This window comes from Hylobates moloch, unplaced genomic scaffold, assembly GCF_009828535.3.
Source record: "Hylobates moloch isolate HMO894 unplaced genomic scaffold, HMol_V3 SCAFFOLD_21, whole genome shotgun sequence".
Taxonomy (NCBI): Eukaryota; Metazoa; Chordata; class Mammalia; order Primates; family Hylobatidae; genus Hylobates; species Hylobates moloch.
Window position 1 is genome coordinate 32394257 of NW_026652296.1, and position 24526 is coordinate 32418782.

Genomic DNA, 24526 nt, shown 5'->3' on the forward strand with positions numbered 1-24526 from the left:
ACATGTCTAGACAAAAGTGCACATACAAATGTTCACTGCAGCTCTGTGTATTATAGCCAGAAAAACTGGAACCTAATCAGGTGTCCAGAAACAGGAGAACAGTTATATATGGTCAGGTGTTGTGGCTTACACCTGTAATCTAAGCACTTGGGAGGCTAAGGCGGGCAGATCAGTTGACTAGCCTGGTCAACATGGTGAAACCCCATCTCTACTAAAATTACAAAAATTAGCCGAGTGTGGTGGTTCACGCCTGTAATCCCAGCTACTCAGGAGGCTAAGACAGGAGAATGGCTTGAAGCCAGGAGGCAGAAGTTGCGGTGAGGTGAGATCACGCCCCTGCACTCCATCCAGTCTGGGCAACAGGATGAGACTACGTCTCAAAAAAAAAAAAAAAAAAAAAAATCGATATACACTATTGATAACATGGAATTTTATTCAGTAATAGAAAGGAACAAACTACTGGGAAAATAACGCCAGTAGACACAACAACATGGATGAATCTCGTAGATAAAAGGTTGAGTGAAAGAAACCAGATGGACAAGAAAAAGTAGATGTAGCAGAATTACCGAGTAAAACTAAACTGCAATGATAAAGATCAGATCCCTACTTCCTCTGACAGGAGGTGGGAGGTTGTGACTGGAAAGAGGTATGAGAGAGCCTCTGCAGCACCGAAAAGGTGTTTTGTTTTGTTTTTTGAGGCGGAGTCTTGCTATGTCACCAGGCTGGAGTGCAGTGGCGCGATCTCGGCTCACTGCAACCTCCGCTTCCTGGGTTCAAGCAATTCTCCTGCCTCAGCTTCTCAAGTAGCTGGGATTACAGGCATGCGCCACCACACCCAGCTAATTTTTGTATTTTTAGTAGAGATGGGATTTCACCACGTTGGCCGGGGTGGTCTCGATCGCCCAACCTCATGATCCGCCTGCCTCTGCCTCCCAAAGTGCTGGGATTACAGGCATGAGCCACCGTACCCGACCTGAAAAGGTTTTACATCTTAATGTGTTCATATACATACTTTTCTCACGGTAAAATATATATAACATTAAATTTATCATTTTAACTACTTTTAAAGTATAAAATTCATTGGCATTACGTACATTCCTGTTGTGCAGCCATCACTACCATCCATCTCCAGAACTTTTTCATCTCCCCAAACTCAAACTCCATATCCATTAAACACTAACTCCCCATTTCCTCCTCCCCCAGCTGCTGGCAACCATTCTACCTTCTGTTTCTGTGAATTTGACTATAATAGTTACCTTGTATAAGTGGAATCATATTTGTCATTTGACATCTGGTTTATTTAACATAGGTTTATTTCACAAAGGTATCTTGTTTATTTCACATAGGATGACCTTGTTTTCAAGTCATCCATGTTGTAGCATATATCAGAATTTCCATTTTATGGTTGAATAATATTCTGTTGTATGTTTATACCACTTTATGTGTATCCATTCATTCATTGATGGACACTTGGGCTGCTTCCACCTTTTGGCTGTTGTGACTAATGGTGCTATGAACATGGGTGTAGGCTGAGTGTGGTGGCTCATGCCTGTAATCCCAGCACTTTGGGAGGCCAAGACAGGTGGATCACCTGAGGTCAGGAGTTCAAGACCAGCTTGGACAACATGGCGAAACCCCATTTCTACCAAAAATACAAAAATTAGCCACGCATGGTGCTGTGTGCCAGTAATTCCCAGCTACTCGGGAGGCTGAGGCAGGAGAATCGCTTGAACCTAGGAGGTGGAGGTTGCAGTGAGCCCAGATGGTGCTACTGCACTCCAGCCTGGGTGACAGAGTGAGGCTGTCTCAATTGAAAAAATAAAAACAAAAACAAAAAAATCACGTGGATGTACAAACATCTGTTTGAGTCCCTGCTTTTAGTTCTTTTGTGTATATTCTTAGAAGTAAAATTACTGGATCATACGGTAACTCCATGTTTAATTTTTTGAGGAATCAACGTGCTGTTTTTCACAGTACTGCATCATTTTATATCCCCACCAGCAATGCACACGGTCTTCAGTTTCTTTACATTCTGCTTTTTGGTGACCTCCATAATTCTAAATTATATGTATATGCTGTTTCTTCTTAATTCTTTTTTTTTTTTTTTCGAGACGAGTCTCGCTCTGTCACCCAGGCTAGAGTGTAGTGGCATGATCTCAGCTCACTGCAACCTCCGCCTCCTGGGTTCAAGCAATTCTCTGCCTCAGCCTCCTGAGTGACTGGGATTACAGGCGCCCACCACCAGGCCCGGCTAATTTTTTTTTTTTTTTTTTTTTTTAGTAGAGACGGGGTTTCACCATCTTGGCCAGGCTGGTCTTGAACTCCTGACCTTGTGATCCACCTGCCTCGGCCTCCCAAAGTGCTGGGATTACAGGCGTGAGCCACCGCGCCCAGCCAATTCTTGTATTAATAAAAAAGACAACATAATTTTTTGCCTCTCCAGTGTGAAAAATGGGAATTTACCTTACACTATCCCCCCCATTTAATATTTGTATTATTTCCTGTTCTGCTGCCGTTTATTAGTTTCCTCAGACTTCTGTAACAAAACTCCACAAACTGGGTGGCTTAAACAATAGAAATTTATTGTCTCAGAGTTTTGGAGGCTAGAAGTCTTGCGGGCTGTGAGGGAGAATCTGTTCTATGGTTTTCTTCTAGCTTCTGGTAGCCTCGGGCATCCCTTACATTGTAGATGGCATTCTCTCTGTGTCTTCAGATTGTCTTCCCTCTATGCATATCTGTCTCTTTTTCAAAATAAGTGCGCTAGTCATTGGATTAGGGACCACCCTAATGAGCTCATCTCAACTTGATCATCTGCAAAGATCCTCTTTCTGAGTAAGTTCACATTCACAGGAACTGAGTAGGGGGTTACGATTTTAACATCTTTTAGGGGACACAATTCAGCCTGGGTGGCAGAGCAAGTCTCTGTCTCAAAAAAAAAAAAAACAAACCCATAAAGTGATTACATTTCTAACGTCCAGAAGTACTCTTGAACCTCCTTTTTTTAGGTTAATTTTCAGCACTCTTTCCTTTTTCTTCCTTTCCTTTTTCCTTTTTTTTTTTTTTTTTTTTAATTTTTATGTTTTTGAGACAGAGTCTTGGTCTGTCGCTCAGGCTAGAGTACAGTGGTGTGTGATCTTGGCTCACTGCAACCTCTGCCTCCCAGGCTTAAGTGATTTTCCTGCCTCAGCCTCCCAAGTAGCTGGGATTACAGGCACCCGCCACCACACCTGGCAAATTTTTGTATTTTTAGTAGAGCCGGGTTTTCGCCTTGTTGGCCAAGCTGGTCTCAAACTTCTGGCCTCAAGTGATCCGCCCGCCTCGGCCTCCCAAAGTGCTGGGATTACAGGCATACACCACTACACCTGGCTAATTTTTGTATTTTTAGTAGAGACAGGGTTTCACCATGTTGGCCAGGATGGTCTTGATCTCCTGACCTCGTGATCGCCCTCCTCGGCCTCCCAAAGTGCTGGGATTACAGTCGTGAGCCACCGCACCCACTTAATATTTATGTTATTATAGCTAAATAAATATTGTTCACTGTCAGGCCAAGCAGCATTTTCTGGGTTTTTATTTCTTTCTCATTAGGTTCAATGTCATAGACCCTGGGCTATTCAAATGAGAGAATGAAGAAAAAGTGAATTCTCTTTGTGAAACTATCAGTTGCTTCCAATCATGTCTTTATATTTTATATTTGAACCATAACTTTCTCATAAAATTTTCTCCCTGGAGTTTCTAATTTTCTTGTCTATTTGCCTGTTATTATAGTTTCACTTTTCCCCAAGATCTCAATCATACACTCTAGCCTGTCAAGGCTAGTTCAAACCATACACTGTGGCCCAAATTTAGGCTAGTCATACACTCCAGTCCAAGACCAGTTTGCACTGTTTTTTAGGCTATCTACACAGTCATATTGGTATTTTCCTTACTGGTTTTTCTTCGAGGGGGGTGCGGGGGAGGTTGGGTCCACTGATCTTGGATATCAGTCTTTCTTTGTATTTGTTTTTTAAATCTTACTAGAGGCTAGGGGACATGGTGGCTCATGCCTGTAACCCCAGCACTTTGGGAGGCTGAGGCAGGTGGATCACTTGAGGCCAGGAGTTCAAGACCAGCCTGGCCAACACGGCAAAACGCTGTCTCTACTAAAAATACAAAAATTAGCCAGGCGTGGTGGTGGATGCCTGTAATCCCAGCTAGTTGGGAGGCTGAAGCAGGAGAATTGCTTGAACCCGGGTGGTGAAGGTTGCAGTGAGCCGAGTTCATACCATTGCACTCCAGCCTAGGCAACAGAGTGAGACTCCGTCTCAGTCAATCAATCTATCTATCTGTCTGTCTTACTAGAGTTCATTCTCAAGTCACTTACTGAGAGGAAGGGTACCTGGCAGATAAATTTTGACTCTTTCTGGTATCTGTTTTTTTTGTTGTTGTTTGTTTGTTTTGGAGACGGAGTCTCGCTCTGTTGCCCAGGCTGGAGTGCAGTGGTGCGATCTCGGCTCACTGCAAGCTTCGCCTCCCAGGTTCACGCCATTCTCCTGCCTCAGCCTCCTGAGTAGCTGGGACTACAGGTGCCTGTCACCGTGCCTGGCTAATTTTTTGTATTTTTGGTAGAAATGGAGTTTCACTGTGTTAGCTGATCCGCCCTCCTTGGCCTCCCAAAGTGCTGGGATTACAGGCGTGAGCCACTGCACCCAGCCTCTGGTGTCTGTTTTTAAGACCCTCATGTTCGACTGATGGTTTGGTTGACTATAGAATTCTAGGTTGCCTATTTTTCCTCAAAACGTTGAAGTCATTGCTCCATTTCTTCTGACATCCCTTGTTGTTCATGAGAAATAGAAAGTTTCATATAGGAAATTAATTTTTCTTCTTTTCTGGAAGCTTTTGTGTTCCATATAGTCTGGAATTCCATAGAGGTATACTTGGTGGGCCCCTTATTAGATCTGCAGACTCATAGCACTCCGTTTTTTGGTTCTTTTGTCAGCAGCTTTCTGATATTGAGCTTCCTGGGTTGCTCATATAATGTTCTTATCTATTCTGTCCTTTTTAAAAACTCTTTGCTTCTGGTTGTTTTCCTTGAGATTGTCATAACTTTATCTCCTAATCCTTTTTCTCTTTTTTTTTGAGACAGGGTCTCACCCTGTGGCCCAGACTGGACTTCAGTGGTGCCATCACAGCTCACTGTAGCCTCAAGCTCCCGGGTTCAAGCAGTCCTCCCACCTCAGCTTCCCAAGTAGCTGGAACTATAGGCATGCGCTACTACACCCAGCTAATTTTTTTTATTTTTAGTAGTGACAGGGTCTCACTACGTTGCCCTGGCTGGTCTCAAACTCCTGAGCTCAAGTGATCCTCCTGTCTCTGGGGACTACAGGAGTATGCCACCACGCCTGTCTAATTTTTGTATTTTTTAGTAGAGTCAGGGTTTCACCATGTTGCCAGGCTGGTCTTGACCTCCTAGGCTCAAGCGATCCACCTGCCTCAGCCTCCCAAAGTGCTGGGATTACAGGTGTGAGCCACCACACCTGGCCTGCTGTTTTTTCTTTTACTATTTCTTAAACTAGTCTTCTCCTCACTTTCTTTTCTTGTATGAACGTTAATAGTTGACCACAGCATTGGCCCTGTAATACTCTTTTGTTCTTCGCATCTCTTCAGTTTTATTTAGCCTCTGTTGTGTGTTCACACATTCCTTTTTATTTGCTTGATGTATGTCCCATCCCTTCTTTTGAACACTGTGTGGTCATTAATGACAGTGTGGTAGGATTTTATGTACTGATATTTAAGAAAATGACCATAAAATGTTCTTGGAGATGGTCTTTAAAGACCGGGCATGGTAGCTCATGTTTGTAATGTTAGTACTTTGGGTGGCTGAGGCAGGAGGATTGCTTGAGCTCAGGAGTTCGAGACAGCCTGGGAAACATGGGGAGATCCCATCTCTACAAAAAATGTACAGATTACCCAGGCATGGTAGTACATGCCTGTGGTCCCAGCTATTCCAGAGCCTGAAGTGGGAGGATTGCTTGAGCCCAGGAGCTCGAGGCTGCGGTGAGCCATGTTTGCACCACTGCACTCCAGCCTGAGTAACAGAACAAGACCCTATCTCAAAGAAAGGAAAAAAAAATTTTAAGTAGTTGATTGAAAGAGATCTTTAGGGTGGGCTCTAATTTGATGTGACTGGTGTCCTTGTAAGAAATGGAAATTTGTACGTGCAGACATCAGAAACAAATACACAGAGGAATGACCAGGTGAGGATACAGTAAGATGGTGGCCATCTGCAAGCCAAGGAGAGAGGTCTCATAGGAAACCAAACTTGTTGACACTTTCATCTTGGACTTCTAGCCTGTAGAGCTGTGAGAAAATAAATTTCTGTTGTTGAACCCACCGAGTCTGTGATACTTTCATGGCAGTCCTACCAAATGAATATAGACATTTAAGAAGGCTTGGTGCATTGCAGCATTTGGTAAATTATTGTGCATTTAGTTGTATTGTGCATGTGGTGCCATTACTGAGAAGAGCAGGATGGATGGGAAGCATCAAGACAAAGTAAAATACGAGCTGGCCACTAACATATGGTATGATTTTGTGGTAGGTGAGAAAAGAATTCCAAAAGTAGAGTGCTTATGAAAGAAAAGCTCAATAGTGTAAGAATTTTACACCAGTTTGACTTTAACAGAGAGTGAGCTCAACAGTGAAAGATGAGGTTGCAAATGTAGTTTGGGGACCCATATTAATTTCCTGGTGCTGCCCTAACAAAGTACCATAAACTCGGTGGCTAAAGACAGCAGAAATATATTGTCTGGCAGTCCTGGAGGTCCAAAGTCAAGGTGTTGGCAGTGTTGGTTCCTTCTGGGGGGGAATCTGTTCCATGCATCTCTCCTTAGCTTCCAAGAGCCCCATGTGTTATTTGGATTGTAAATGATCACTCAAATCCTCTGCCTTCAAATGGCATTTTCCCTGTGTCTGTTTTCACATGATCATCTTCTTATAAGGACACCAGTCATATTGGATTAGGGGCCCCCAGTACTCCAGAATGACCTCATCTTTATTTAACTAATTACATCTTCAACGACCCTATTTCCAAATAAGGTCACATCCTGTGGTACTGGGGATTAGGACTTCATATCTTTTTTGGGAGGCATAGTTCAACCCATAACAGGGGCCAGATTGTGAAGCATTTCCTATATATCAATCCAGATATTTTCAAATCTATTGTTTTTTTTAATTCTCTCTTTTTTTATTATTAATTTTTTTTGCATACAAAACAATAAACATTTTCTAAAAATACATACAAACAAAAAGACGCTTATCAAACATATTAGGAAGGTTGCACATGGGAAGACGGGGAATAGAAATGGGGAGTGGGAATTAAAGAAAATAAATGAGAGAGAGACTTTATATGGATCAATGATAATAACTCAATCCTCTATTTAACAAGAAGGAGAAAGAAGAGGAAGAAAAAGAAAGTGGGATAAAGGATCAGAAAGGGAGGAAAATAGAAAAAATTAAGAGTATGACTCCAGGGTAGACCTGTTTTGTTGTCACTGGATTGGTTGGTTGGTTTGTCTGTTGTATTTTTCATATGTTTCGCCATGTTGGCCAGGCTGGTCTCGAACTCCTAGCCTGAAGTGATCAACCCACCTCAGCCTCCCAGAGTGCTGGGACTACAGGCATGAGCCCCCACATTGCTTCTGGCCTCTGTGGTAGACCTCCCAGACAGGGCGGTCGGGCAGAGGCGCTCCCCACATCCCAGATGGGGCGGCCGGGCAGAGGCGCTCCTCACTTCCCAGACGGGGCGGCCGGGCAGAGGCGCTCCTCACTTCTTCCCAGACGGGGCGGCCGGGCAGAGGCCCTCCTCACTTCTTCCCAGACGGGGCGGCCGGGCAGAGGCGCTCCTCACTTCTTCCCAGACGGGGCGGCCGGGCAGAGGCGCTCCTCACTTCTTCCCAGACGGGGCGGCCGGGCAGAGGCGCTCCTCACTTCCCAGACGGGGGTGGCTGGGCAGAGGCGCTCCTCACTTCCCAGACAATGGGTGGCCAGGCAGAGGCGCTCCTCACTTCCCAGACGATGGGTGGCCGGGCAGAGGCACTCCTCACTTCCCAGACGGGGCGGCGGCCGGGCAGGGGCTGCAATCCCGGCACCCTGGGAGGCCAAGGCAGGCGGCTGGGAGGCGGAGGCTGCAGCGAGCCAAGACCATGCCACCGCACTCCAGCCCGGGCAACACCGAGCACCGAGTGAGCGAGACTCCGTCTGCAGTCCCAGCACCTCGGGAGGCCGAGGCGGACAGAGCAGTCGGGGTCAGGAGCTGGAGACCAGCCTGGCCAACATGGCGAAACCGCGCCTCCAGCCAAAGGAGAAAAAGCAGGCAGCGGTGGTGGCGCGCGCCGGCAATCCCAGGCAGCCCGCAAGCCGGGGCAGGAGAATCACGGGAGCCGGAGGCAGGGAGTCTGCAGCGAGCCAACTGGATTCCAGGCTGGGCCACAGAGGGAAGAAAAAGAAAAAGGAAAAGGGAAAAGGGAAAAGAGAAAAAGAAAAAGGAAAAGAAAAAGGAGGGGGGGGAGGGGAGGGGAGGGGAGGAAGGAAGGAATCTATTGTTTATTCAGTGGGAAACCATTGAAAACTTTGAGCAGGGTGAATCTAACACTTTAGGAAGTTTCCTGGGGGATGGGGTTGGAGAGATGTTAGCTGCACTGGGAGTCAGTAGAAGGCCTGGACCAGATCAGTGTTATGGAAAACCAGGATTCTGGGGCTCCCACTCAATATATCCCCAACCCAAATCTTCAGATTGGAGACCCAGGACTGTTTTTTAAAAGCTCCCTCTCTCTCCCTGTGTGTCAGATGATTTAGCCTAGCTTGGATATAACACTGGGTGTGAGGTGATAGAGGCATGAAATGGGTTGGTGGTTATGCAAGTAGAAAGACTAGAGAGAACCTGGGAAAAGAGACATTTCGAAAAAGTAGTATGTAAACTGGCACCGGAGAGTCTGAGACAGTGGTGGAATCCTTAACAGAAATAAGGATGTCTAGAGAATAAATTGGGTTTAAAGGGAAGGTAATTAATTTGGTTTACAGTGTAAGGTGATAGACAGCAGGCACTTGGAGAATGGTGATGTATGTTCAGAAGTGAGATAATGGAGGTGATAATCAAAACCCTTTGTTTTGATTTGAGCTTTTGTGTGGGAGAAAGGATATGGAGAGAAAAACAGAAGATCAGGAAGCCAATACTGTAGACACTCCTTCCCTAGCCCCTGAAACAAATGGATTTGACTGCTCTGTCATGACACCTGGAACAAATGGGGCATTGCTTACTTCCTTTGCCATGAACTCAATGAAGGCAGGGACGGGTCTTGGCATGTGTGTGTGTGTGTGTGTGTGTGTGTGTGTGTGTGTGACTGGGTCTCACTCTGTTACCCAGGCATGAGTGCCATGGCATAATCATAGCTCACTGCAGCCTCAAACGAACCTCCTCCCTCAGGCCTCCTGAGTTGCTAGGACTACAGGCATGCACCAATGGCCGTGGCTTTTTAAAGGCCATCATCTAGCACAGTGCCTGGCTTTTCAGTGGAAGTTTGTTGAATGACTGACTGACCGACCGACTTGGAAAATGAACACATCAACTTGAGAATAAGAACTTTGTCTTTTTCTTCCTTGCATCCCCTAACATTTAATCCAATGCCTGGTCCTTAACAGGACCCAAATAAAATTTTGATGTGTGAATGGTAGAAGAAGAAAAGCTAAAATTGAGTAGTCATTGTGTCAAGAGAACCAAGAAACAGAGAAGCTTTTGAGAAATAAGTTAACCGTAACATGTCAAATGCAAGTCAAGGAGAATGAAAACTGAGGGCAGGAATTAGATTTAATCAGGAGGTTATTTGTAGATTTGAGAACGAAGGAATTAAGAACATAATGAGGTTGTTAAGGGAGAATGAAGGAATTAAGATCATAATGAGGTCGTTAAGGAGAGGTGGAAAGTGAGGAAGTGAAAGCCAAGTACATCTTACACAGGTTTAGTAGTAATGAGGAAAAGAGAACCTCATAGAGTTAAAGCTCTAAAAATCTGTTTAGAACATGCGTGTCTATTTGTAAACAAAGGGGTATGAGGGCTAGGGATGGAAAAATGGAAAGTACCAGAAGGAAATGCATAATTTTAGGGGAAAGATCTCAAATGGGATCAAGAACATGGGCAGTAGCCTTAAAAAGGATGAGGGAATATCTTCCTCTAGTCTAAAAAGGGAGAATAGAGGCTCTATAGAGGAGAGAGAGGTCATGTCCTCTTGTCAGCCATCTGCTCAGAGGGAGCTTGGGCTACTGTGCTAGAAACTGACACAGGAAACTGACAAAGGAAGGATATGTTTTCTGCACAGCACTGAGGAGTGTGATACTCCTAAGCAGTAGTTGGCAGCCTGAGATAGGAATGGTGGAACCAGATGGTAAGGATAATCCAGGAATCAGGATGGCACTTTCTGTAGATTAGGGAGTTGTAGGCTGGGGGTGTACTTTTATTCATTCTTCTCTGATTCAGAGGTTTTATAATTTTCACTAACCATTAAAAGCAATATTGGATGCCTACTACATGTTGGTTTTTATTTTAATGTTGGAAAAAAAAAGGTAAAAACTACTATCCCAAGGTTTCTGGTTTTATTGGGGAGATAGAGCATATATGTAAAAAGCAAGTTTAGCAAATGGCACATGGCGTTATAGACTAAGTCCCAAATCAGTAGATTAGATAAATGTCAGAGAGATTACAATTATAGCAGTACACTTTGAGGTTCTTTTCCCCGTAGCTTATGAACATTTAAATTTTGTCACTTTTATAAATATATGCCTATTTGAGAGGTAAGAAAAGTACCATGTTGCTTTAATTTGCTTTTCTTTGTTAACAAAGATGAATTTTTTCATTTGTTTATCATTATTATTTTACTTTTTATGAAATGCTTATTCATAGCTTTTATCCATTCTTCCATGGTTGTGTTTGTACTTACTAATTTGTAAATACCCCTCATTTAATAAGGTTATTTAACCTTTTGCCTGTAACATTTTGCAAATGTTTTTTCTAGTTTTTTGGGGGGTTTTTTTTTGTTTGTTGGTTGGTTGGGTTTTTTTTGTGTGTGTGTGTGTGACAGAGCATCACTCTGTTACCCAGGCTGGAATGTAGTGGCACCATCTCTGCTCACTGCAACCTCCGCCTCCTGGGGTCAAATGATTCTTGTGTCAGCCTCCCAAGTAGCTGGGATTACAGGCGCATGCCACCACGCCCAGCTAATTTTTATAATTTTAGTAGAGATGGGGTTTCACCATGTTGGCTACGGTGGTCTCAAAACTCCTGACCTCAAGTGATTTGCCTCCCTCAGCCTCCCAAAGTGCTGGGATTACAGATGCAGCCACCATGGTCAGCCTTTTCTAGTTTTTTTTAATTTAAACATTTTCTTTGAGGTTTCTTATTTTGATTTATTTTTGGTTTATGATACTTTGTTGACACACAAGAGTTTAAATATCTTATGTATTAGAAACTATTAAATATTTCTTTTTAATATTTAGGAAGGCTACCTTACCCTGAGAAGAGACAGATATTTTCAAATGTTTTCTTCAAATTGTTTTATAGTTTATTGGTACTTATTTACATTCCATTGTATTATTTATTGTTATTTATATACTTAAAACTTTAAACCATTTGGAATTCGCTTTTAGAATATTGCATGAAATAGAGACCTAATTTAATTCTTGCTGAATAGTTCAGCAGTTTCTAGTACTGTTTACTAAATAATCTATTAAAATTTTCTACGGATTCTTAAATGATTTTGTCCAGGCTGGAGTACAGTGGCACAATCATGGCTCACTGCGGCATCTACCTCCCCAGGCTCAGGTGATTGTCCCACCTCAGCCTCTCAAGTAACTGGGACTACAGACGTGCCACTACATCCAGCTAATTTTTGCATTTTTTTGTAGAGACTATATTTCACCATGTTGCTGAGCCTGGTCTCAAACTCCTGGGCTCAAGCGACCTGCCCACCTCGGCCTCCCAAAGTGCTAGGATTACAAGGCATGAGCCACCGGGTATTTTTTATCATATTCCCAATACTTATGTATACAGACTTCCTTGTTTATAAATCTGTATCTGTACCATTGCCACATATTATTGTGTTAATATAATCTTATAGTGCATGAAAAAGTAAAGGCAGACCCAGAGCACGCCAAACGCAGTCAAGAGATCTTTATTAGCAGAGTCAGGTCAGGTCGCGCAGAGAGAAGAGAGTGCTGTTGGGATGGGATATTTATATCCCTTAGGGCTACGTGGGTATCGATGATTGGGTCTAGGGGGCGGGCCTGGGGATGAGCAGGGGGAGCGGGAGGTGTTATTTTCTTATTGGGTCTTTCTTGGCGGGTTTAACATTGCGTCAGGTGTGGAGAGGGAGGAAGAACGCGGAACTGTCGCCATCTTGTGGTACCTTACGTGTCTGCACCACCCAACAGTCCTCCCTTTTGTTTTCTTTAAGAGGGGGTTGAGGGGCGTTGTGATTCGTCTGGCTACTTCCTGCTGAGTGGGGGCGTTGTAAGAGGGAAAGAGAGTTTTAGGGAGGGCTGTTAGGGAGGTTTGACATGGGGTATGATGGGTATAATAGGAGAACAAGTCCGAGAAGGAGGGCACTATATGTGAACACCTCTTGGGGGGTGTAGTCTGTGAAGGTCGCTTGAAGATATAGATCTTCTAATGCCGTAAGCCATCCGAGCGGTAACGATGGATCAGCGATGAGCCAGCTGTCAGTGCAGAGATCTTTGAGGAACTGCTGGAATCGGTGTGTTGTTGTCATTTCGAAGACTGATGTTTGACTGAAGGGCCGTTAGCAGGCTGTGAGACCGTCTATGGAGCCTGCTTCGTCTTCGCAGGTAGCTAAAAGATGATAATTTCTAAGGAGAAGCTGGTTAAATGTCTAGGGATCGGGCTGTAAGTCTGAAAGTTGGGACACACCGTATCCTAGTGAAGTGGCTCCTAACCCTGTGCCTAGGAGAGAAGTTGTTAGGGAGATTCCGAGCATGATGGGTAAAAAGATTGCTCGTTTTTGTCGAGGGCCTGTGAGAGAATTGGACTCAGGGTGATCAAACTGGTAGGCCTGGAGGCCTTGAGAGTAATGTGAGTTGAGAGACTAGAGTGGTAGGTATACAGGGGCCGGGGAGGGAGGAATTGATGGATGTGAAGCAGTCGGAAGTGGGAACTTGAGAGGCATTAAATAGAAGTAGTCCTTGATTGAGGAATAGTTGCCAAGAGGAGTGTATGGGGATGGTGTTGACTGGTGAGTGTAATTGTGATTGTAGTTGTGACTGTAATTCGGTCTCACCTAGCGAGATGTGCTCGTTGTCTTGGGACAAGACTTGTTGAGAATTAGTTTTGAGTGTGCGGGTGATGGTTAGGGTTTGTGCTGGGTAGGACCAGGCATTGCTTGGGTATCAACTGAGGACGCGTTAATGGGGCACCGAGTGTAGCTGATGACATTTGTGTGTGACCTTCTGTGAGCGTTGTAGGTTTCTTTTACAGTGAATAGGTAATAAGGTTGTGATGAGAGACTGCTAGGAGAGGAAAGTCCATGGAGGAGGATATAAGAGGCAGAGAGCCAGAAGAGAGGACCTGGAGTATGAAGTTTATATTTCTGGAATAGGGGGAAGAGGAGGTGTTTTGGAGATGCAGATCTTGAGGGGGTTGTTTGGTATGGGTGTGCAGGTATAGTTTGTAGGACGGTGTGAGGCAGGTAGGCTCCTCGTTTGATCCGGGTTGGTGGCTGGCTTCAACCTGGAAATGTGAAGCCAGGGGGTTAGTTGTCCTGGAGATTCTTGGAGTCTGGCAGCAGCGGGAGTGCAGAGCACAATTTGGAGGGGCCCTTTCCATTTTGGGGTCAAAGATATTGGCTGAGTGTGACTGGGCGGTAAGTAAAACACCCATTCACCTGGTGTGAGGGGAAAGGTGGTTTCTGTGTTACTGGCATCCAGCAGGAGACACTCCTGTCTTTTCCATAGTTCACAGCGGATGAATGATAGGAGGGGAGAAGTTATGTGTTGTGGGGCTGTTGGGGAGGTGGGATTAATGCTGGGTGGAAGTGCTGGGCGGCTTTGGGAGGACCTGGAGTTTGAATAAGGCTGTAGGGAGTAACTTTCCTTTTTATTGGTGGTTGGGAAAGCCTCAACCCATCCGGAGAAGGTGATACGAGGATTGAGGTGACGGTACTTGATTTTTTTATGGAGGGCATGTGAGTAAAATCAAGTTGCCAATCGCTGCCTGGAATGTGTCCTCTGGCCTGATGGGTCAGGAAGGGTCCTGGCCTTAAGGGAGTTTGTGGGTTTGTTCGTTGACAGATGGGGCAGGCAGATGTGAGCTGTTTAAGGAATTGTAGGTCAGAGGAATCTAGGGTGAAGAAGGAGTTGAGGAAGGTTTTCAGTGTTTGAGGATTTGTGTGGAAAATAGAGTGAAGGTACGAGAAGAGGGCGTGTTTTGAGAGGTTAGGCGACTGTGTTGGCGGTGGCTGTGTGAGTTGTAAAGGGCTTGATGGCTCGTCTATGGTTAACATGAGAGTGGGGGGTAGAGTTGATAAAGCTGCCTGTCTGGCCTCCTGATCTGCTTTGTTGTTACCTTGTGTCACTGGGGACGAGTCAGTTTGGTGGGACTTGCAGTGAATGATGCCTATTTTAGTAGGAAGTAAGGAAGGTTGGAGGAGGCGAATGATGAGGGTGGCATTAGTAATAGTTGTTCCTTTGGTTGTCAGGAGTCCTCTTTCCTTCCAAATGGCTGAATGAGAGAGAAGGATGTGGAAAACATATTTGGAGTCAGTATATAGTGTAAGTGAGGTGTCTGCTGCTAATTCAAACGCTCGAGTGGCTGCGATGAGTTCAGCTTGCTGATTTGTGGTATTAGGTGACAGGGATTTTGCGCCGATGGTTTTTGTTAGGGACACTATGGCATACCCTGCAAGGCGCTGTCCATTATGTGTAAAAGAACTGCTGTCTGTGAACCACGTGTGGTCGGGATGGTCTAAGGGGCCTTCAGTGATGTGGGTTGGACAGGGTAGAAGGGATTCTAGAATTTCAATGCAGTTGTGTTGAGGGGGGTGTTGAGAGGTAGGCAGGAGGGTGGCGGGGTTGAGGGGTGCACATGTTTGGAAGGACACAGTGGGATCATATAAGAAGGAAACTAGGAGTGACAGTATGCGGCAAGGGGGAAGGGTTTGTAGGCTCTTGTATGTGAGGAGATCTTTGAGTTGGTGGGGGGATGTAATGACAACTGCCACCCCGATTGTGAGCTTTTTTGATTCTAGAAGTAGTAAATAGGCTACTGCCAGGGCACGGAGGCAAGGGGCACACCCTCGTACAGTGGGGTCGAGCTGTTTGGACAGGTATGTGACTGCAGCAAAAGTGGGTCCCTGTAATTGTCCTAAGACTCTTAAGGCCAGGCCATGGTGTTCGTGTACATATAAAACGAAAGGCCTCTGTAGGTTTGGAAGATGTAAGGCTGGAGCCTTTATTAGTGCCTGTTGGAGTAACTGAAAGGGCTGTTTGACTGTGGCCTCTACAGGCTCGGACAGGAGTCCCCGGGAGAGGTCGTAAAGTGGTTTTGCTAGTGAAGAGTAGTTAGGAATCCAGGTTCTAAAGTAACCAGCTAATCCTAGGAAAGAGAGTATTTCTTGTTTTGTCTTAGGGATGGGGAGGCCTATGATGAAGCACTTGCGGTCTAGGGTGATGGCCTTTGAGTCGTTAGAAAGAAGGACTCCCAAATAAGTTACTTGTGTTAGTGAGAGTTGGACATTTTGGGGGGGGACACCCGGTAGCCTTTGTCTGCAAGGAAGTTGAGTAGGGAAGTGGTGTCGGTTTGGGAGGCGACTAGAGATGGACTGCATAAGAGGAGATCATCTACATATTGGAGGAGGTTTGACTGGGGAAGATTTAGTTGTTTTAAGTCTGAGGCAAGAGTTTGACCAAAGATATAGGGGCTATCTCTGAACCCTTGAGGGAGGACTGTCCATGTGAGTTGTTGTGATTGTTGGGTGTCTGGGTCGGTCCAGGTGAAGGCGAAAAGGTCTTGCAATTGAGGAGAGAGGGGGATTGTGAAGAAGGCGTCTTTAAGATCTACTACTGAAAAATGTGTGGCGTTGGGGGGAATGGAGGATAAGAGGGTATAGGGGTTGGGAACTAGTGGGTGAATGGGTTTAACGGCCTCGTTGATAAGTCTGAGGTCTTGGACGAGGCGGAACGTACCATTGGATTTTTTGACTGCTAGGATAGGAGTGTTATATGGTGAATGAGTTGGTCTAAGGAACCCTTTTCTCAAGAGGTGTGAGATAACTGGTTGTAATCCCCTCAGGCTGGAGGTGGGGAGAGGGTATTGGGGTTGACTGGGAAAGTGATGTGGATCTTTGAGGAATATTTGTACTGGGGTGCATGAAGCCAGTGAGGGAGTGGTGGTGTCCCAAACCATGGGATTGACGCCTGTTGGGAGCGAAGGCAGAGCGGGAGCGGGAGTCTGGTGTGTGGAGTCAGCTACTAAAGCAACGAGTGGGGTGGATCTGGGGAGGGCGGTTGGGTTAAACGTGATGGAGGTTTTGAATTTAGAGAGGATATCCCTTCCTAGTAGGGGAAGGGGGCATTGGGGCATGACTAGGAACCGGTGAGAAAATATGTGGCTGGAGAAGGTGCAGGAGAGAGGAGGGGTGACTCTCGGACGTATGGTTTGGCCTCCAACCCCGACTATAGGAGATCCAAAAAGGGAAGTGACACCCCAGAATTCCCTCAAAACCAAGAAGGTAGCTCAGATGTCAAGGAGGAATGTGATGAGGCGTCCATCCACCATTAGAGAGACCCTGGGCTCCTGTGTGGTGATAAGTTGTGTCGGGAAAGGAGTCCCAAGGCCCCGTCAGTCTTCGATGGCCAGTCCTAAGAGGTCAGGAGTGGGGCTGGGGGCTGGCCCGGCTTCCCTTCGGGAGCCAGGGCAGTCTACGGCCCAGTGGCCAGGCTGGTGGCATTTAGGACACGGCCAAGGGGGGAGCCTGGGATTTGGGCACTCTCGGACCCAATGACCTTCCTTTCCACATTTAAAACAGGGCCTGACGGTGAGGCGGATGACTGGAGGATTTATGGCCATGTGACCGTGACGCGGGCCGAGGAGAGGCCTGGAGGGCTTGTGCTAATAATTGGTATTTTTGCCTCTTTGCTTTCTCGTCCCGGTTATGATAAACCTTGAACGCTGTTGCCAGTATCTCGGATTGAGGGGTGAAGGGGCCTCTGTCTAACTTCTTTAGTTTTTGTCTGATGTTGGGAAAACTTTGTGCAAAGAAATGGGACATGAGGAGTTGTCTACCATCGGGGGTTTCTGGGTCTATGTTGGTGTATTGTTGGAGTGCCTTTGTAAGGCGGTCTAGAAAGGCGGATGGGTTTTCATGTTTGTCTTGTATTATTTCATGGAGTTTTTCAAAATTAACTGCCTTTTGGGCTGCTTTACGTAGTCCAGCCATTAGGCAAGTAGCAAAATGGTCTCTGGCTGCTACTCCATTTTGAGTGTTATAGTCCCAGTTAGGCTCTCTCTCGGGCACTGCCTGCGCCCCCAGTGGCAAGGCTGGGGTCGTTTGGTGAGCCTCGTCTGCGTAAGTGCGAGCGTGTTCCCAGACTCATCTACGCTCCTCAGGGAGAAGGATGTTGGAGAGGACTGTGTAGATGTCATGGAAGGTGAGGCTGTAAGCTTGGAGAAGGTACTGAAACTCCTTAATGTAGGAAGCGGAATTGGAGGTGTAGGAACCTAAGCGTTTTTCGACTTGGGATAAGTCAGCTGCTATGGAGACGGGAACGTGGACTCAGACGATACCTTCTGCTCCAGCTACTTCTCTAAGGGGGGCAAGAATGGGATGGTGAGATCTCGAGTGGGTGTTGGGAGGGCTAAATGACGAGGGAGAAGAGGCCGGCGGAAGTGACGAGGAGGAAGTGGAGGAAGGTGGGGGGCTAGTTGGGGAGGGTGGCAGCTGGAAGGGTGGCGGCCGGAAGGCGAGGCGGAGGGTGGTGGTATGGGGGGGGCTCGTCAGCTGGGTTGAAGTCGGGGGCAGAGGGAGGGGTTGGCAGTTTAAGAGCGGCAAGGAGCTGTTGGGGTTCGCAAGGGAGGCAGAGGTTAGGGCTGTCCCGTAGGAGGAAGAAGCCGTGAATATATGGGATCTCTACCCATTTTCCTGTTCGCTCACAATAGTTGTAGAAATCTTGAAGGAGATTGGGATCAAGGGACCCGTACGCGGGCCATTTGTTTTGGTTGTCTAAGGGATAAGTGGGCCAATTTTGAGTGCAGAGTTTAATTAAGCATCTAGGCTTGATATCTGAGGCGAAGCCTAGAGCAGATAGGTTAAGAGACATTGTAAAGGGGAGTCGGCCGGCAGGGATGCAGAACTTCCCATTATGAGAGGAGGAGAATATACGGTGTCGGGCTAGGTAGGGCGTCCCCTACTAGCCGATCGACCGTGTGGTGAGTCAGAGCTTCCGAGTCGATCGTCACCGAAACGGAAGGACTGATGGGCCTTTGGAAGGCCGAGGGCCGTGGGCCACCTGGTACCAGGATTTTAGTGAGCGAGGAGGAGGGGCCCAGGCCAGGCGAGTGAGAGGGAGGGGAAAACTCAGTTCCCTGGAGACCGAGACTGGGTTGGGTAACTTGGGGTCCACCGTGGCCTTAAGGGCCCTCAGCGAGCTATGTCTGTTTTGAGAGCAGCTAGGGTGGGGATCGAAGGGCTATGTTAACGGTCTGCCTGAAAGGTAGGCCCCGGAGGGGAAGACTTACCGAAATGAGGCCGGTGTTGTGTGGAGAGGTTGGCGAACAGGAAGATGGGTGAAGACTGGTTTGGGGTCTGGGTTGGGACTGGAAAAGGATCGGGGTCCCACTGAAGGGTGGGGAGTCCCGATCCGAGTCACGGCACCAATGAAAGAGTAAAGGCAGACCCAGAGCACACCAAACACAGTCAAGAGATCTTTATTAGCAGAGTCAGGTCAGTCGCTCAGAGAGAGAGAGTGCTGTTGGGATGGGATATTTATATCCCTTAGGGCTACGTGGGTATCGATGATTGGGTCTTGGGGGCGGGCCTGGGGATGAGCGGGGGGCGGGGGGGAGCGGGAGGTGTTATTTTCTTATTGGGTCTTTCTTGGCGGGTTTAACATTGCGTCAGGTGTGGAGAGGGAGGAAGAACCCGGAACTGTCGCCATCTTGTGGTACCTTATGTGTCTGCGCCACCTAACAGTGCAAATACTTGTTCATTATTTGTTTTAAATAATGCCTAGACTACACTCACCTATTTGTGTATGTGAACTTTTTTAAAAACATTTTATTTTTTAATAATTTAAGACTCAAAAAGCTGCAGTAGTACAGGTTCCCGTGTACACTTCACCCAAGGGCTTTCAGTTATAACCTTTTTTTTTTTTTTTTGAGATGGAGTCTCGCTCTGTCACCAGGCTGGAGTGCAGTGGCGCCATCTCGGCACATTGCAACCTCTGACTCCCTGATTCAAGTGATTCTCCCGTCTCAGCCTCCTGAGTAGCTGGAATTACAGGCACGTGCCACCACACCCAGCTAATTTTTGTATTTTTAGTAGAGACAGGGTTTCACCATGTTGGCCAGGATGGTCTTGATCTCCTGACCTTGTGATCTGCCTGCCTTGACCTCCCAAAGTGCTGGGATTACAGGTGTGAGCCACTGTGCCTGGCTGAATTATAAACTTTTACTCCCCCAACCCCCACCCCCAGACAAAGTCTTGCTCTGTCATCCAGGCTGAAGTGCAGTGGCATGATGTCGGCTCACTGCAACCTCCGCCTCCAGGGTTCAAGCGATTCTCCTTCCTCAGCCTCCTGAGTAGCTGGGATTACAGGCGTCCACCACCATGCCCGGCTAATTTTTGCATTTTTAGTGGAGATGGGGTTTCAGCATGTTGGCCAGGCTGGTCTCAAACTCCTGACCTCGGGTGATGTGCCCACCTTGGCCTCCCAGAGTGCTGGGGTTACAGGCATGAGCCGCTGTGCCTGGTCTGTTATAACCTTTTATATAACCATAATACATTTTTAAAACCAGGAAGTTGATATTGGTATAATACTGTTAGCTAACAATAGACCTTGTTTGGATTTTTACCAGTTTTTACATTTATGTATATATGTATGTGTATACTACTATAAAGTTTTATCAGATGTGTAAATTTGTGTAACCATAACCACAATCAGGATATAGAACTGTTCCATCACCATAAGGAAAAATCCCTCATGCTATTCCTTTAAAACAGACCTCTCCCCAACCCTAAACCTTGGCAACTGCTGATCTATTCTCCATCACTGTAATTTTGTTATTTCAAGAGTGTTATAGAGGCTGGATGCAGTGACTCACGCTTGTAATCCCAGCACTTTGGGAGGCCGAGGTGAGTGGATCACTTGAGGTCAGGAGTTTGAGACCAGCCTGGCCAACATGCTGAAACCCCTCATCTACTAAAAATACAAAAATTAGCTGAGCATGGTGGCGGGCGCCTGTAGTCCCAGCTACTCGGGAGGCTGAAGCAGGAGAATCACTTGAACCTAGGAGGCGGAGGTTGCAGTGAGCTGAAATCACACCACTGCACTCCAGCCTATAGTCTCAGTTACTGGGGAGGCTGAGGCGGAAAGATCGCTTGATCCCAGGAGGCGGAGGTTACGGTGAGCCAAGATTGCTCCACTGCACTGCAGTGTGGGTGACAGAGTGAGACCCTGTCTCAAATAAATAAATAGGCCGGGCGTGGGGGCTCACACCTGTAATCCTAGCAGTTTGGGAGGCCGAGGCAGGTGGATCACGTGAGGTTAGGAGTTCAAGACCAGCCTGGCCAACATGGTGAAACGCTGTCTCTACTAAAATACAAAAATGAGCTGGGCATGATGGTGGGTGCCTGTAATCCTAACTACTCAGGAGGCTGAGACAGGAGAATCGCTTGAACCTGGGAGACGGTGGTTGCAGTGAGCCGAGATCGCGCCACTGCACTCCAGCCTGGGCAGCTGAGTAAGACTCCATCTCAAAAAAAAAAAAAAAAAAAATCAATTAAAAGGTTTCATTTCATTTTAGTCACAAGAAATACATTTAAAATATGCAAATCTCAAATCTATTAAATCTTTACAGACTGATTGTTTACAAATCAGAGCATATGTATTCAGGTCAATGCCAAATATTAGAGAAAACTGGAACACAGCATCCTGTTTTTAGTGATCAGATGTCACCCCTTAAGGCTGTGATGAAAGAGCTATGTGCCTTTGAAATCACCTTTTTTTTCTTGAAGTGGAGTCTCACTTTTTCGCCCAGGCTAGAACCCAACGGCGCGATCTCGGCTCACTACAACCTCCGCCTCCCAGGTTCAAGCAATTCTCCTTCCTCAGCCTCCTGAGTTGTTGGGATTTCAGGCGCCCACCACCACACCCAGCTAATTTTTGTATTTTTAGTTGAGACGGTGTTTCGCCATGTTGGTCAGGCTGATCTCAAACTCCTGACCTCAGGTGATCTGCTTGCCTCAGCCTCCCAAAGTGCTGGGATTAGAGTGGTGAGCCACTGCACCTGGCCCCTGAAATCACCTTTTCTGTAATGCTACTTTGTTCAATAAAAATAACATATTAATATCCTTTTTAAAAATACATACAATATATTGTTATTAACTGTAGTCACCATGATGTACAATAGATCTCTTGAACTTATTCCTCCTAACTGAATTTTGTGTCCTTTGTTCAGTATTTCCCCAATTCCCCTACCCACCAACCTCTAGTAACCACCGTTTTACTCTCTATTTCTATGAATTCAACTTTTTACATTCCACATGTAAGTGAGATCATGTGATATTTGTCTTTCTATGTCTGGCTTATTTCGTTTAACATAATGTCCTCCAGGTTTATCCACGTTATCACAAACGACAGAATTTATTCTTTTTTTAAGGCTGAATACTGTTCCATTGTGTATGTATGCCACATTTTCTTTCTCCATTCATCCATCATCCATCAATGAATGAAAACACTTAGGTTGATTTCATATCTTAGCTATTGTGAATAATGCTGCAGTGAACATAGTAGTACAGATATCTCTTCAACATACCCATATTAGTTATATCCTTTAGATATATATTCAATAGGGGGAATTACTGAGTCATATAGTAGTTCTATTTAAATTTTTTTTGTTTTTTAATTTTGTTTGTTTAGAGACAGGGTCCTGCTCTGTCACTAAGGCTGTAGCACAGTACTGCGATCATAGCTCACTATAGGTTCAAGTGATCTACTTCAGCTTCGCTACTACAGGCACATGCCACTATAGTCAGCTAATTTTTAAAAATTGTTTGTAGAGGCCAGGTGTGGTGGCTCACGCCTGTAATCCCAGCAATTTGGGAGGCCTAGGCGGGTGAATCACCTGAAGTCAGGAGTTCGACACTAGCCTGACTGCCATGGTGAAACCCCGTCTCTACTAAAAATACAAAAAAATTAGCCAGGCGTGGCTGCGCATGCCTATGATCCCAGCTACTTGGGAGGCTGAGGCAGGAGAATCATTTGAACCCAGGAGGCAGAGGTTGCAGTGAGCCAAGATCTCGCCATTGCACTCCAGCCTGGGCGACAGGAGTGAAAATCCATCTCAAAAAAAAAAAAAAATCGTTTGTAGAGGCAGGGTCTCACAATATTGACCAGGCTGGTCTCAAACTCCTGGCTTCAAGCAGTCTTCCTGTCTTGGCCTCCCAAAGTGCTGACATTACAGCCATGAGCCCCTGCACCCAGCCTTATTTTTAATTTTTTGAGGAACCTCCATACATGTTTTCCATAATGGCTGTACTTATTTACCTTCTCACCTTATTGTATAATGGTGCATATCTCAGAATGTATCCTTACTGAGTGACACATAACTATATTTGAAGTAAGTTTCTTATAGATAGCATATAGTTGGGTCTTCTTTTTTCTTTTCTTTTTTTTTTTTCAATAGAGACAGGGTCTCACTATGTTGCCCAGGCTGGTCTTGAACTCCTGGGCTCAAGCAATAGGCCTGCCTGGGCCTCCCAAAGTGTTGGTATTATAGGCATGAGCCACCATGCCTGGCCTAGGTCTTTTTTTTGAGACAGAGTCTCACTTTTGTCACCCAAGCTGGAGTGCCGTGGTGCAATCATGGCTCACTGCAGCCTCAACCTCCTAGGCTCAATCAGTCCTCTACCTCAGCCTCCTGAGTAGCTGGGATTACAGATGCATGCCATCACACCTGTCTAATTTTTGTTTTGTTTGGGGTTTTTTTTTGGCAGAGACAGGGTTTTGCCATGTTGCCCAGGCTGGTCTTGAACTCCTGAGCTGAGGTGATCCACCTACCTTGGCCTCCCAAAGTGCTGGGATTATAAGCATAAACCATTACACCTGGTCTAATTGGGTTCTTTTTTAAAAGAATCAGTTCTACTAGTTTCTTTTAGTTGATATGTATAAACCATTTATATTTAATGTAATTATTGATACTTTGGATTTAAATTTGCCATTTTTGTTTAGTTCATTATTTTTGTTCTTCTGTTTTCCCTTTCCTGTTTTACAGTGGGTTCCTTGAACATTTTTTAGTATTTCATTTTGAGTATATCTCTTCATAAAGTTTTTTGTGTGATTGCTCTAGGAATATATATGAAGATAACTTATTACAGTCTATTAATGTCAACTTTTTACCACCTTAAGTAGAATGTAGTTAGTTTTAGTAGAAGGAAACTTTTAGTTCCATCTGCCTTTTTTCTTCTTTTTTTTCTTTTTTTTCTTTTTTTTTTTTTGAGACGGAGTCTCGCTTTGTCACCAGGTTGGAGTGCAGTGGCGTGATCTCAGCTCATTGCAATCTCCACCTCCCAGGTTCAAGCCATTCTCCTGCCTTAGCCCCTCCGAGTAGCTGGGATTACAGGTGCATGCCACCACACCCAGCTAATTTTTGTATTTTTAGTAGAGATGAGGTTTCACCATGTTGGCCAGGATGGTCTCGATCTCCTGACCTTGTGATCTGCCGGCCTCGGCCTCCCAAAGTGCTGGGATTACAAGCATGAGCCATTGTGCCTGGCACACCTTCCTTCTTTATGATACGGTTGTCTTAAATATTACCTCTGCATACAAGGAGAACCACATCAGGGACTGCTGTAATTTTTACTTTCGACCATCAAACATAATCTTTAAAACTCAAGAGAAGAATTGCTTAATTGGTGTATGTATGTGTATATGTATATGAATAAACATACATATATGCATAACATATATGGATATATGTATATATAGACACACACACATACACCCATTTCATTGCTTTTTCTTTACTTCTATTTGAGGTTTTCTTCTGTTATCATTTACTTCTTTTCTGACAGAGTTTCTTTAGCCATTCTTTTTTTTTTTTTTTTTTTTTTTGAGATGGAGTCTCGCTCTGTCTCCCAGGCTGGAGTGCAGTGGCGCAGTCTCGGCTCACTGCAAGCTCCGCCTCCTGGGTTCACGCCATTCTCCTGCCTCAGCCTCTCCGAGTAGCTGGGACTACAGGCGCCCGCCACCACGCCCGGCTAATTTTTTTGTA

General features: G+C 45.7%; 1 protein-coding gene across 7 annotated transcripts in view; it reads left to right on the plus strand.

Annotated features, from left to right (window-relative positions):
* Positions 1-24526, plus strand: part of PTPRA (protein tyrosine phosphatase receptor type A) — a 177383-nt gene that overhangs the window by 52723 nt on the left and 100134 nt on the right. The window lies entirely within an intron of this gene.